We start from the raw sequence: 13,135 nt of genomic DNA, 5'->3' as shown, positions 1-13,135 counted from the left end.
AGCGAAAATAGCTCGCTCGTTTTCATACCACTTGATCCATATTAGTCAAGACGCTCATTTTGAAAATCAACTCATTGAGCATGTGAATACATGAGTGTTACCTGGGGAACTTTTTTTTTTTTGCCATACTAAAATAAAGTGTAAATGCATATCCACTACAGTAGGTGGCAGTGGTGCTCTCGTTGATTTATTGTATTTTTGAATTTCAGGCAAATGGATGCACTTCAAATCTTTTCCGTGACAGACTAAACATATTAATAAACTAGTTGATTTTTGTAAGTTAGTCTTTTTCTCCATGTCTTTCTTTTTGGCTTTAATGTTAATAAGGATATAATGTCATGCAGACGTGTACTTGGAGCACATTTTATAGACATATGATACTATTTACAGTCACAGATTTTAGTATCTGATTTTTCTGTGTGTGTGCGTGCGTGCGTGCGTGCCTGCGTGCGTGCGTGTGCGTGTGTGTGTGTTTTACACAATGCCAGCCACTCAGCTGAGTGGCCGTTGTCGCTCTTCGCCACTAGGGGGAACCCTCGCCACGTTACGCCACACTTTGAGCTCGTGCACTTACAAATGTCTCCCCAACGAGTCGTTTCATCTTCCAAATGCTTGTAAATATGTAAAAATGGTCACGTTACGCTGATTGTAAACAGCGCGACAAGTATTTTAATTTCTATCAAATAGAACTTGATGATTCTCCCAAAGACGAGCGTCTATTTCACATAGATGCTGGGAAATAGCTGAAATAATTCATGTGATCACGTGTTGTCGTCACGCCCCCCTTTGCAGTCGGGCGCGCGTGCGCATGCTCGTGCGAGAGGCGACCTGCCCGCTGAAACGTGCAGGGGCGTCACAGCCAAATTACGCAATAGCCACTACCCTGCCGTCCGCCTATTGGCCGCTCCACTCGCCTTTTGTGGGCGTGGAAAAGACACCTCGGCGCGCTATTGGCTAACTCCACTGAGTGGGCGCGCCCGTTGATTTCATTCATAAAATCCGCCGAGGGAGCTCCTCGCCGACATGTGAAATCTGCTTGTATTTAAATGAGAAAAAAAAACCGCAAGGGGAGATTTCGAATATAGTTCTAGCTTGTCATCAAAAACATACACGTTTATATTTGCATACATAACGGAGGTGATATTTGGTATTAGGGCAAGTTTTGTTTGTTTATGAAAGTGTTGCTCTGCTCACAATCCCTCACGTAGAGGCGGCTGCTTTTTTTTCTTCTTCTTTTAAATCTAAAAATCTGCTTTGTTACTTTATGTGCAGAATTTCTAATTGGTCTTAATCAGACATGAATTGCAAAGGGGATTTGCTAACCTTAAAGCAATGCTTCTCGGACTTTAGTATCAGCTCCAAAAAATAATTTGGAGTAGGCTACTTCGTGGCACCCTTTATAAAAAACGAGGCATTTTTTATTGGTCCCAAAAAGTACATTATATTACATACATAACATTATGCACAGTTTGAACATTAACACTCTGCTAAAATATAGCAAAATAAAAAAATGTAGTTAAATGTTTCTATTCAAATGAAGTGCACGTAAAATATTTTTAAAAATATGCATAAATGTTTCTTAACAAACAGTTGTAGAAGATTATTTGTACTTAAAAGTTAACAAATGCACTGTAGGGGAGACCCGATATGGTTGTATCACTTTTTGCTTCAGCACAATTAACTCACTCAATGTTTGAGTCAAGTAGCCACGTTTGTTTACTACAAATGGCGCCTATTTAAACTCTGCAAGAATATTACAGTCCTTTTAATATGATGTCAAATACATGCTGGTTCTTTGTTATAAGACATGCACTCCATTACCAAGATACGCATGCTGGGGTAAGATTTAACGATTACGCATAAAACAGAGGCCACGTCATGTGATGTGCACATGTTGCAATTTTACAGCTGATCACGAAACAATCGATCAAACTGTCACTTATTTCTCATGAATCTGATGGGGCGGGGAAACATTGATTCAAATGTCCATCCGTTTATTGTAAAAAAAAAAAAAAAAACAATAACTGGATATTATTTCAAATTGACAGTTCAGAGAAAATGCACCAACATAATATGAGGATTCATTTAGTGCCGGGTTTGGTAAGTACATGTGCAATGCAGAGGGTGTGTGTGTGTGTGGGGGGGGGGGGGGGGTTGGGGTTGCTTGCTACACAGCACACAAGTACGACCTGCAGCTGATGTTTTTTGTTTTTTTAATGAAAGGTATTGACTGCCAAATTTTGATCATATACTTTTCCACGGAAATCGGCAAATGGCGATCAGTGGCCAATCGATTGGAGCGCCGCTATTGATTTGTGGTATCTGCTCAGTACAGTATTACATGGCAGCGCTGACTGCTGGTTTGACCTTTTTTGTGACCTCATCAGGCACGCGCACCCTCTGCCAGTCTTTCTTTTCCTCTTGTAGGCATTCTGGGGAAGAAAAAAGTGCTCCAAGCTGCGTGTGGGGGCGGGGGCGGGTTGTTGTAACACTTTCCAAACATGCATTGAAACCCAGCCCACCCGTTAGCCATTGTTTAGCTAGCTGTGTTTGCGTAGTGCTTTGAAATGAGCAAGGGGGAAATATTTTACTTGAGAAATTGAAATGAGAATTGATTCCAACAGAAGTTGCATAATTACTATATATAAATATAGTCTTGGCCCCAAAAATTATTTCAGACCTCAAAGTCATTTTTTTGCCTCCCTCTTTTTTTTTTTCTTTCTGTTTCCGGCCTTGAAAATCACCAAGTGCGATCAGGGAAGAAACACAGAAATGATCACATCAAATGATCTTATCCCTCATGGGTGGATTTGGTGATGTTACAGCTCTTTCCTTGTTACAACCATACCCAGTCTCCCTAACTAAGCTTAAATTTTTTTTAAAAAAGTTTTTACGACACTGTAACATTATGCACAATTTGAAAATTCAAGCTGTGATTCGGTGATTCTTTCATGTACCACAAGAGGGAGTCCTCGCATGTGGTTAAGAGGCTGTTGGAGATGTGAAATCCGTTTGAGTGTGTTTGTTTTGATATTTGATTTATTGATTATTAATCAGTAGCTGTGAGACATTTGGGGGATTGTGGGAAATCTCAGCGCCCAATGCAATTGCAAGCTTGACTTGACATGACTTGAATGTGACCTTGGAAAGGTTCTGGAGACTTCGGCACAGCTGCCGCTTCTCTCGTGCTGTTTAGTAAATACAGATTTGGTTCTATTTGTTGTCATTTGTTTTATGCTGACTGTTTACGGCTGCAGCTCAAGTCTGTTGGATGAAGTCAAGTTTATTTCTATCGCCGTTAATCACACCAGAGTCTCAAAGGGCTTCACGTGCCCTCATGAAGCCGATTCCAAATAAGTACGGACTGAAAGTCTACGGAGATCAACTAAAAAGGTGTTTTGGGTGAAACAGGAAGTCGGACGCGCTTCGGACCGGACCCAGCAGAGCGCCGCCACTTGTCAACCTCTGCCGTCGCCGTTTGCAGGTGCAACGTGATACGCTATTTTGCAACCGCACACGCTTGAGTCTGGTTTTGACGCCTCCGCGTGCGTTTCACATTTCTCTCGTCTCACTCACAGCGGTTCGTGCTTTCGCCTGGAAAAGAAGAGACGGAGAGGAAAAAACGCCGCCTGCATGTAAACACCGGAATCTCCAATTTCTGTTCCATCACTTCTCATTCAAACCACATAGAAAGTCATTTGTTCACAACATTTCAAACATTTTTCCTCACTTTGAGCAGGGTCATACATTTTGCACATTTTTTTTTACCATAAATATTGCGACATGGACACAATGAATTCTCATCTTTGTGTCTGTAAACGTCGCCACAAAAACGAAATTGGATGCACGTCAGGTGACTGACTTTGCCTTTGCGTAACCTTCCACTTTTGCTGCCATCAAAAATTCTCTTATTGCTTTGGGGTTATTGTCCCTCTGCACTGTGAAGACATTTTGGAAAGAATTTGAGCGGTTAACGTTCAAGAATTCTGTATTTAAATCCGTTCAAACTCGTGAGTACATTCAAACAGACTTGTAAGCTAAATGCTACAAACATAGCATATTTTCCCATAATGCCACTTGCGCATGCGCGAGTGGGAAAAAAAATACTTTTTTTTTTTTTTTTCATTCGATTTGACATCATCATTGCTCTCCTTTTTTTTTTTTTTTAAAAAAAACCCAACAAACAAATCAATTAAAAAAATAAAAATAAATAAACATACTTTTAAAAATTAAATAAAACATTGTTTATTTGTAACTTTTATGATTTATTATGTCTGCCGGGTATTGCTGCAGATTTAGCTCGTCCATCCCCCCCCACCCCAGAAAGTAATACCCTGTGGCATTATGGGAAAATGTGCCATGTTTGAACGTGCTCGTGAGTACATCGGAACGTACTTGCGAAAATGTTTGGATGTATTTGCGAGCGGAATGTTGTCAGTTGCACGCTTTGGTGGTTTTGTCAAGTGTTCACGTGTTAATATGAAAGCCAAGCTGCTATTAACAAGCTAACCGACTTCTTGCTCATTAACTTTACAAGCAAACACAGAGCAAAGACTGGATTTTATATTTGAGTGTTGAAAGTCCGTTTCTGTCCATGTGTTTGACTTCACATCTGACGATTGAGTTGCAAATTTTCCCCAAAAGCGTTTTGCTTCTCTTTCAAAAATTCCATCATGAAATTTTCTGAACGAGCGAAACGTTAACGTTGACGCCTCGGATACTCAAACGGCCCCCGACAGCATTCTGCCCTCATTTTGCTGCTTCTTGTCAAGCAGGGAAAAAAAAAGAATGGCGCAAAAGTTGATCGATATTGTCCGCTAGCCTTGTGTGGGGATTCTGCTTGTCTTAACAGCGCTCGTTTAAAAAAAAAGAAAAAAAAAAAAGGCCAAACACACATGAGTTAATCCTTTAATGCTGGCTGGAATGAGGTCTCGTGAGGCGTGCGGACGCAAACGTCGTCCGATATGATGACGGTTCCAAGTCCAAAAGCTGACAACGTATTTGTGTGCTTCCGTAACGTCGTAGAAAATGTCGCTTATTTCCGTCGTTCAAGTCATAAAGGGAAACTTTGGTTCCAGCTGCACCGAATGTGGGACAGAAAAACAAAACAAAAGAGAAACTACTTTTCACAAGGCTCAATCTGCGATTGTCAAATCCCAAAAGTGTGTCACGGACTCACGATGGGTGGATTGCAGACACGTTGCAAAAAAAGGACACGAGGGTCCCGAGCCGATCGACGCTTTTCATTGGATTTGACATTTGTGGCTTTTCAGACAAATATTACGTTTTCTGTCATTCAAATGGACTTTGAAATCCCGTCGTTAACGTGAATTGTGGCACTTTAATAATATTGTAATGATTTTGCGTGGGAAAGCGAACGGTGCATGTTTTTGTACGTATATTAGGGAAGAAGCGATCGGTGGCAAGAAGATGCAAGTGAACTTTTGTGGCCTCATTTCGTGTCATTGTGAGCTTGACTTTGACTATTTCTGCACTTTCTGATGTTTTGCTAATCTTTCTTTTCGTAACAGGTTGCTCCGAGAGCCACTTTGACATGTAAGATGAATTGATTGTCCAAATAATCAACAAGTATTTTAATAATTGAGCGATTATTTGGAGCCATTTTTTTATTTGGAATTTTCCAAATCCTTTGATTTCAGCACATCAGCAGTAATTGTTGACGGATTTCTGTCGTCCTTCATGAAAGGAGACTGATTATCTTCTGCGTTTCATCCAAAATAAGACATTTGCAAACATCTGTTTTTACTTTAGAAAACAAAGCGTCAACATGCTTCGTCAATCCTCCCTTTTCATGAATCTCTGTACAAATGCAAAGTACGGAAAACAGCAATCGCTGGTTAATGAACAGGAAAACTCAAGGAAAAAATGCTTTTTGATTGAATGATTGATAGATGAATCGATTCTAAAAAAAAAAAAAAAAAAATTCAATAGTGCCAGCACTAATGTAAGTTTATGTTTCAAAATATGTTAAGCATCTTTTCAATGCTTATTTTTGAGTCACGTTTTCTTTCTTGTTCGGACCTGAAATCAAAAGTTAAGACGAAGTTAGCAACAATGCGAAAATGTGAGTGGCGGGCTGAGAACCACAAGCAGAACCCCCCCCCCCCCCTCCCGCGCCGCCTCCAATTTTGCTCCAACTCCAAATGGTCCCACTGTTGATGTGTTTTGTTGATGTTGATGTCCTGACATGAACTATAAGAAGCGCTCATGGGACATTTTTGGCTCGGAAGCGCAAGCATGAGCGGAGAATTGACATTGCGAGCTTGACGTCTTCTTGCGACTTGAAGGGCAAAAGTCATCATCACGTGATTTGCAGCTCAAGGCCGCGCCTGCTTGAACGGTGGCGCGAATCATTTGACTTGATTTGTGCGGCGCACGAATGTGGGAAAGCAAGACGTGCGAGCTGCGGCCAAACTGGTCGCTCCGGTTGGAGGGGCAACATGGATGGCGACATACGTGCAGAAAGCAGGTGGGGGATGGGAGCGGATGGTGGGCGGGGGGTGGGGGGGCGGTGGGGGCACGGTTGGGTGGGGGAAGGGCAAGCGCAGAGATGGAAATGATGGGGGTGGTCTTCACAAGCCGTGAACTCCATGCAGGTTGACTGGGTTCATGTGTTGCTGAGGAATGCGGGAGGGGGAGGGGCTGGCCGAGCGAGCGACCGACCGACCGACCGACCGACCGATTTCTGCTTTTGACCTGCATACACAAACAGGCCCCAGGTTTACTATTAGTAAAGGTTAACTATGTGCTTGCTGAGGCTGCTGTTATTCTGGGGAGTGGGCGACCCCTCCCCCCTGGGCGACCCCTCCCCCACCACGCTCAGGATCAATGGCAGGTATTGTCAATACTGTGAGCAGCGCGGCGTGCGTATGCGCCCTGAGGAGAGGGTCGCAGGGTTCATATGTATGTTGCGTGTGCGTGCGTGCATGTATGTGGTGGGGGTGGGCGTGTGTGTGTGCGTGGTTGACCTGGCCCATTTCACAAGCCACCGCTCTATCCCCTGCATTGCATGTGAGCAACACTTGCAAGTAAAGCCTCTGTAATGACAGGCTTACTATTGGGGGGGGCAAATGTTGTCAATAGGCCGCATGGCGAGCATGTGAGCACTTCGCCGTCAAAATACAAAAATGCAAAATACATCAAATACAATCATGAGAAACAATGGATGTCAAATGCTCACACACCAACAATAATAATAATAATAATAACGGCCCAAACTGAATAACACTCGTGTAACAATTGCTTTGTTATTGTGCTTTTCACTGGTTGAAACGTGCACGGCGTAAGACGAATGTTCCGTTCTCGTGCTTGTACTAGCAGCGACTATGTTTACATGTCGTTAGTAGTCTGCTTTGTGAAACATTTGGGACGACGCCTTTACATGCGTCTTGTTGACGTCATTTTTGCTTCTTGCTTTCCACGACGTTTTGAATGATATTCATGTGTTCGTCACCTTCCTCAAATAACGTCTTTCCTCGCTGCTCCAAACGTCGGCTTCTTTGCTGCGTTACACCATTTTTGCATTTTTCTTCATCTCCGTCTTCGTATTTCCGCTTCTTGACTCGTATCAAGCCAATACAAGTCAGCGGTGTCGGAAGTGCGAGCGTTTGCATCGTTGAGGCTCAGAGGGGACGCGGCGAGCTTTTTCTCCTGCTCAACGTTCGGCAAACCTCCCGGATGTCCGTTTTCAAAAGTTTTCTTGTATTCTTTGGCTTTCATGGTATTAAATGATTGTTTTCCTCGTCTGCACGCCTGATTTTGACTTTGCGTACGACACTTTGTAGGCAGCTATTCCTATTTTGAAGCTGCTCTAAAAATAAAGTGGACTTGAGCAAGCGCCTCCCACTTTTCAAGCGGCTCAAAGTTGGCCAATTGATGATGCGACTGCTAACAAAAGCAGGATGAGGAATTGCAACGCGAGTCTTGTCCCGTATTCAGCCCAAAGCTTCACAACTCATTGGACGGCGCTTCGCAGTGCAGATGGACAATAGCCCGCTTGCATAACTGCAAAAGCAACCCAAGACTTTTGGAAGGTGGCAAAGACGTGGAATGTTATGCAAGGGACAAGTCAGTCGCTAGGGTTCATTTTATCCACCGTTTTGATATTGAGTCTCGCTTGCTAGTTTTTTGTCATACTTAGTCAACATCATCCTGTTTTTATTTAATACATTTTTAGTCCACTGCAAGTCTAGCATTGCGGTCTTTATTTTAGTCCAAGAAAACAATTGTATTCATCTAAGAAAAACGGTCAATATTTGAGTCAAGTTTTAGTCATGACAATCATTTGACCCGAGTATTTTTTTTTGTCAGCAGATGATGTTGAACATTTCAGATCTAAAACGATTCCACATCCAATTTTCTCTCATCTTTGTGATGAAAAACAACTTGACACACAATTGCAGTAAATCAACAAGTGGCTACTATGCGATGATCTTGTAAATTAGCCAACATTAGCGAGCGGTCAGATTAGCATCATTGTTGTAACATTTTAGCCATTGGATTCATGTGAAATGAGAACTTCTTTTTCTTTTCTTTTTTTTTTATTGTGACTCCGCCTCCTTTCTGTCTCATGTTTGTGCATTTTGCCCTCACTAGCTGCAGATTTGAAAGGGGGCGTGTCACCGTGGGTCACATGACAGCGTCACAGTACAGATTAGCAGAGACAAGATTTTACAAAATAGTTCTCGTCTCGTTTTAGTTCATGAACTAAAATGTCCACAGATTTTAGTCCAGTTTTTACTAAGTGAAAGTACATTTTCGTCTCGTCTTCATTAGTCGACAAAAATGCATACTGACTTCGTCCCAGTTATTGTTTATTAAAGAGGGTTTTAGTCTAGTCTAGTTTTAGTCTGGTGAAAACTGTACATTGACGAAATAATTTTTGTTTCGTTTTTGTTGACGAAATGAACACGAGTCGGTGACCTGACCTGAATCCGATTGAGCATGCATTTCACTCGCGTAAGTCCAAATTGCGGAGAAATGGCCCCAAGCGACAACAAGCAGGAAGTGAAGACAAATCCATTGTGGTTGTGGCCGACCGACAGACAGACAGACAGACAGACAGACAGATCATTTTCACAGTGACAAGCGTTGTAGTATATGAACATCAATAACATCATGGATGAAAAGATTTGTTGTCCATTGCGAAAGACAAATCGGCTAAATAGACGAGAGGAAGGAAAATGTCCATTGACAATATGACAAGCTTGTTTCCAGTGTGCGAGCGTGTTCGGTGTCGCATGCTGCCGCGTTGCAAGCGGGGGAGGGGCGGGGTCAAGTCTGTCGTAACCTCCAGGAAGCAGCCTTCACGTTAGGCTCAGGTCCAAGCCAATATCGACCTTTTGCCAATCACCGCCAATAGGAATGATAAGTTAAGCATTCAAGCGGACGTCAAGTCGAGTCGCTTGTCTGATGCTCGACCTTCCGCTTCGCGCCTGTTGTTGACGTTCCATTGAATAGTTAGCAGCGTTGCCTGGAGAGCCGCACGCTAACGTTCTTGCAAACGCAGCTCTTCTGCACTTCCTGCATCTTTTCATGCTCGAACCTTCATCAATACACAAATGAAGGCTTGGACGGCGGACAGGTGGAAAAATAGACGCCAGTGGATGAAATGAGTGATTGGCTGGCTTGAGAAATGGAAGTGAAAAGGATGCATCGATGGGTACTGAAGTTGGGTGCTAACAAGAACCGGTTGGAACGGGAAAACGGTTCTTTGATTTAAGAGATGCGACTACATGGAATCAAATAGTTTTACCTTGAAATATATCGCAAAACGTTTCCAATTGTCTTTTATTGGACAGGAGGAAATGCCGCATCCTGACAAGTTCATTCAAATGGATTTCAAATGACAATTACAAAAAAGCCGTCGCCTCCTATCCAGTCCACTCTAACTGAGCCGCACCAAATCGAATCCCATCGGAATCCCTCCCAGTCGAAATGAATCGAGTTGTTCCGCTTAAATGTTGAACCGTCCCATCAAAAATCATAAACCCTTCTGATCGTCTTTTGTGGAGAGACGCACACTCCAAATGTATACACGATAGCTGGATGCATAGACACAGTGGATATAAAAAGTCTACACACCCCTGTTTAAATGGCCGGTTTTTGTGATCAAACAAATCATTGGACCAATAAATAATTTCAAAAACTTGACAGACATGTTTGGAATGTTAACATTAATGGGGTTTCCAACCACCCATTTTTGTTCAAATTTTCAAGAAATGCAAAAATGAAACGCTAGAAATTCGAAAAAGGGCCCAAGATTTGCACACACAAAATTTCCGCTTCGAGGGGGTGGATTTTGAAGCGTATGGAAAAAAAGTCAAATTCAAATTTTCCGCATACATGTCGCACGTTTTGACCAGATATGACGTCACACGTACGTTTGTAGTCCCAAAGGAATGTCGGACGATAAAGTAAGGTATGTGTGGGCGGACGACCAAACAAAAATATTTTGGGAATTAATCAAATTTTAATGCTATTTTAGATGGAAAAAAGCAAAGAAATATTACGGTTGATCAATAATTACAAAAGAAAACTCATACGACGTCATCGCTCGGCGCAGTCGCTTCCTGGTCTTCTTCTTTTAAATGACTGGTGGATCACATCTCTATGGTGTATAGCGCCCCCTACAGCGGCGGAGTCCCCTCTCAATATTCCCAAAAGATGGAAACGGGCAAAAGTCGCATGTACGTTTTGCGCATTTTCAGTAAATTTGCTTAAAATTTTTTAAACCATTGGATGGAAACCTCACTAATGTGGAGGGAATTATGAACAGTTCCAAATCCAGTTCCAAGGTTTTTGCCACAAAACCTTCAGGCTTCTGCTGCAAAGTTCAAAAGAAAAATAATATGGCGTTTCCATCCAAATGTTTTGAAATCTTTAAGCGATTTAGTGAAACTGTGCAAAACAAACATGCGACTTCTATTTGTTATATTTTGTGAATATTGAGAGCAGATGAGACTGCGCCATGAGATGATGTCGCATGAGAGCAACTCTGCCACAAGTTGACAAAATAATCATGTTCGCTTCTTTTATTCATTGCAGAAATATATCAATTTCTTCTAGGAATGCACGATAATATTGGTGGCCGATAAATATCGGCAATTATCGACCAATTTGACGTCATACAAATAGACCCGATAATTACTTAGCAGTTATCGACATCACCCCTTTCTAAATGATTGGTTTATCGGTATCGGTTGAAAATAGCAATATCGTGCATCCCTAATTTCTTCATAGATGGATAGAGATTGGTAGAAAAAAAAGACTGGGGAGAAAAGAAGGACTAAAGTTAAAACCAGAATAACCGGCAGGTTGTTTTATATATTTATATTTTCCAATGTTGTTGCATAATGTTTTTTACTGTCAGTGTGATGCAGACTTTCGGTTAGGAGGCTCTCTCGCTTTCTCTCTCTCTCTCGCTCGCTCGCTCTCTCTCTCTCTCTCTCTCTCTCTCTCTCTCTCTCTCTCTCTCTCTCTCTCTCTCTCTCTCTCTCTCTCTCTCTCGGTGGGCGGGGGAGCGCACGCGTGTGTTTACACCCGCTCGCTGTAGTAGAAGCAAACGCCGTAAGAAGCATACACACGGGTGATACATGAGTGGGCGGGGCCAGGAGCGGCCACGCCGCTGTCCAATCGGCGCCCGGCAATCCAATCACTGGCTGCGCGCGTCGACCAATGGCGTGCGGCCCCCTCGGAAGCCCTCAGCCCCCTCGGCCAATCAGCCACGCCGATGACGTGGGCACGTGGATCCCGGCACATGTTGACGCTCGTAAAGTGAAGAGAGAGAGAGAAAGAAAGAGCGAGAAAACACACACACGCACGCACGAGCGCACGCGCGCACGCACGCACACAACAGGAGGACGCGCGGCGGCCGCAGTGGACGTGGACGTGTGCAAGACGCCGGTCGCCCAGATGCTGCTCACCGCGCCCACCTCTCACTGACGGGACCAATTCGGAGGCAGAACCGGACTTTGTGCCAGCTACTATTGTTTTGAGGGGCGTCTTACATCGAGAATACATCGAGTGAGTGAGTAACGTCATTTTTGGAGATGTGTGTTGGGGGGGGGGGGGGGGGGGCTTCCCGAAGTTGGCAAGCTAGCTGCATCCTGTTTTGTTTTGTACGCCTGCTACAACCTCAAAACATTGACGGCACATACTGCATTCAACCTTGGGCGAAATTAAATAGCATAAGCAATATAACAACAGAATCTATCTATTGCTATATTTATGTAGTCTGAACTATTTTTTAATCAATTTTTTCTTGCGAGGGATACAATAATAAAATGAGAGTAGTGTACATGCAAGTTGCAAATTTGAGTCTATATCATCATATAATATTTCATGTGCCACTACACATGCTATTACAAATGTTCTGTTGTTGACATTAACATTTAGCAATCTCATAAAGAGAGCCAAAAAGTGTGTTTTATTGCAATGAGTCCAAACCGACGGAGTTGCATTGCTTCTCTTCTGAGGTGGGCGTGAAAAGTGAGTATCCTTGTGACCTCCCCCAGGGCTCAGGGTCCGGCAGGGATCACTCCCAGAGAGAGCGAGAGAGAGAGAGACGAAAAAAAGGATCGGGTGGGGGGTTGGTGGGGAAGCGACACACAGCATTTGGTCTGGGCTTCGCTCTCGTTCTAAAAGGACAACAAAAACCCTGAGGAAGCCTTCAAATGCTGTCGAAATTGTTAACGAGGCCTCCTGTTTGTCATCAATATTATTGAAGGAAGTGGCGGAAGGAAGACGAAGAGGAGCGGCGAGCTGGAGCGCGTACGCAAGAGGATGAGGAAGGCGAGATGAGAGACATGTAGAGAGGAAAGAGAGGAGTTTGTGTGTGTGAGTGGGGGGGGGGTCTTGTGGTGAGGGGGGGGGGGGGGGGGTTTAGGATGGAGCTTCAGCCAGCCAGAGCCGGCGAGGGCGGTGCTACAAGCGGCAAGCACTGGAGCCTGTGAAAGAACGAGATTCCGCTACTCTACGCTGCCTCCCCCCCAAGACCCCCCCCCCCCCCAAGCTCGCGTTTTCACTCTCTTCCGTCTCCAATCTCTTCAATGGGAGCGAGACGTGCACTAGCATTGTGTGTGTGCCCCCCATGCCATGTTAAAGTAGGACACCA

At 43.6% G+C, this 13,135-nt stretch overlaps 1 protein-coding gene across 4 annotated transcripts in view; it reads left to right on the top strand.

Moving 5' to 3' along the window:
• LOC144057651 (uncharacterized) overlaps window positions 1-13,135 on the top strand; it is a 46,640-nt gene that overhangs the window by 27,100 nt on the left and 6,405 nt on the right. Inside the window, exon 1 of one of the 4 annotated variants that reach the window (XM_077575474.1) lies at window positions 6,560-12,045. The exons of 2 other annotated variants lie outside the window; for them this stretch is intronic. The gene's annotated coding sequence lies outside the window, so the exon portion shown is untranslated. Of the gene's footprint in view, window positions 1-6,559; window positions 12,050-13,135 lie in introns of those variants that run through there. One more of the 4 variants, XM_077575475.1, reaches the window with a different exon arrangement.

This window comes from Vanacampus margaritifer, chromosome 9 (assembly GCF_051991255.1).
Source record: "Vanacampus margaritifer isolate UIUO_Vmar chromosome 9, RoL_Vmar_1.0, whole genome shotgun sequence".
Classification (NCBI taxonomy): domain Eukaryota; kingdom Metazoa; phylum Chordata; class Actinopteri; order Syngnathiformes; family Syngnathidae; genus Vanacampus; species Vanacampus margaritifer.
Note: the sequence above shows the minus strand (reverse complement) of the source record. Positions and strands in the feature narration are given on the sequence as shown.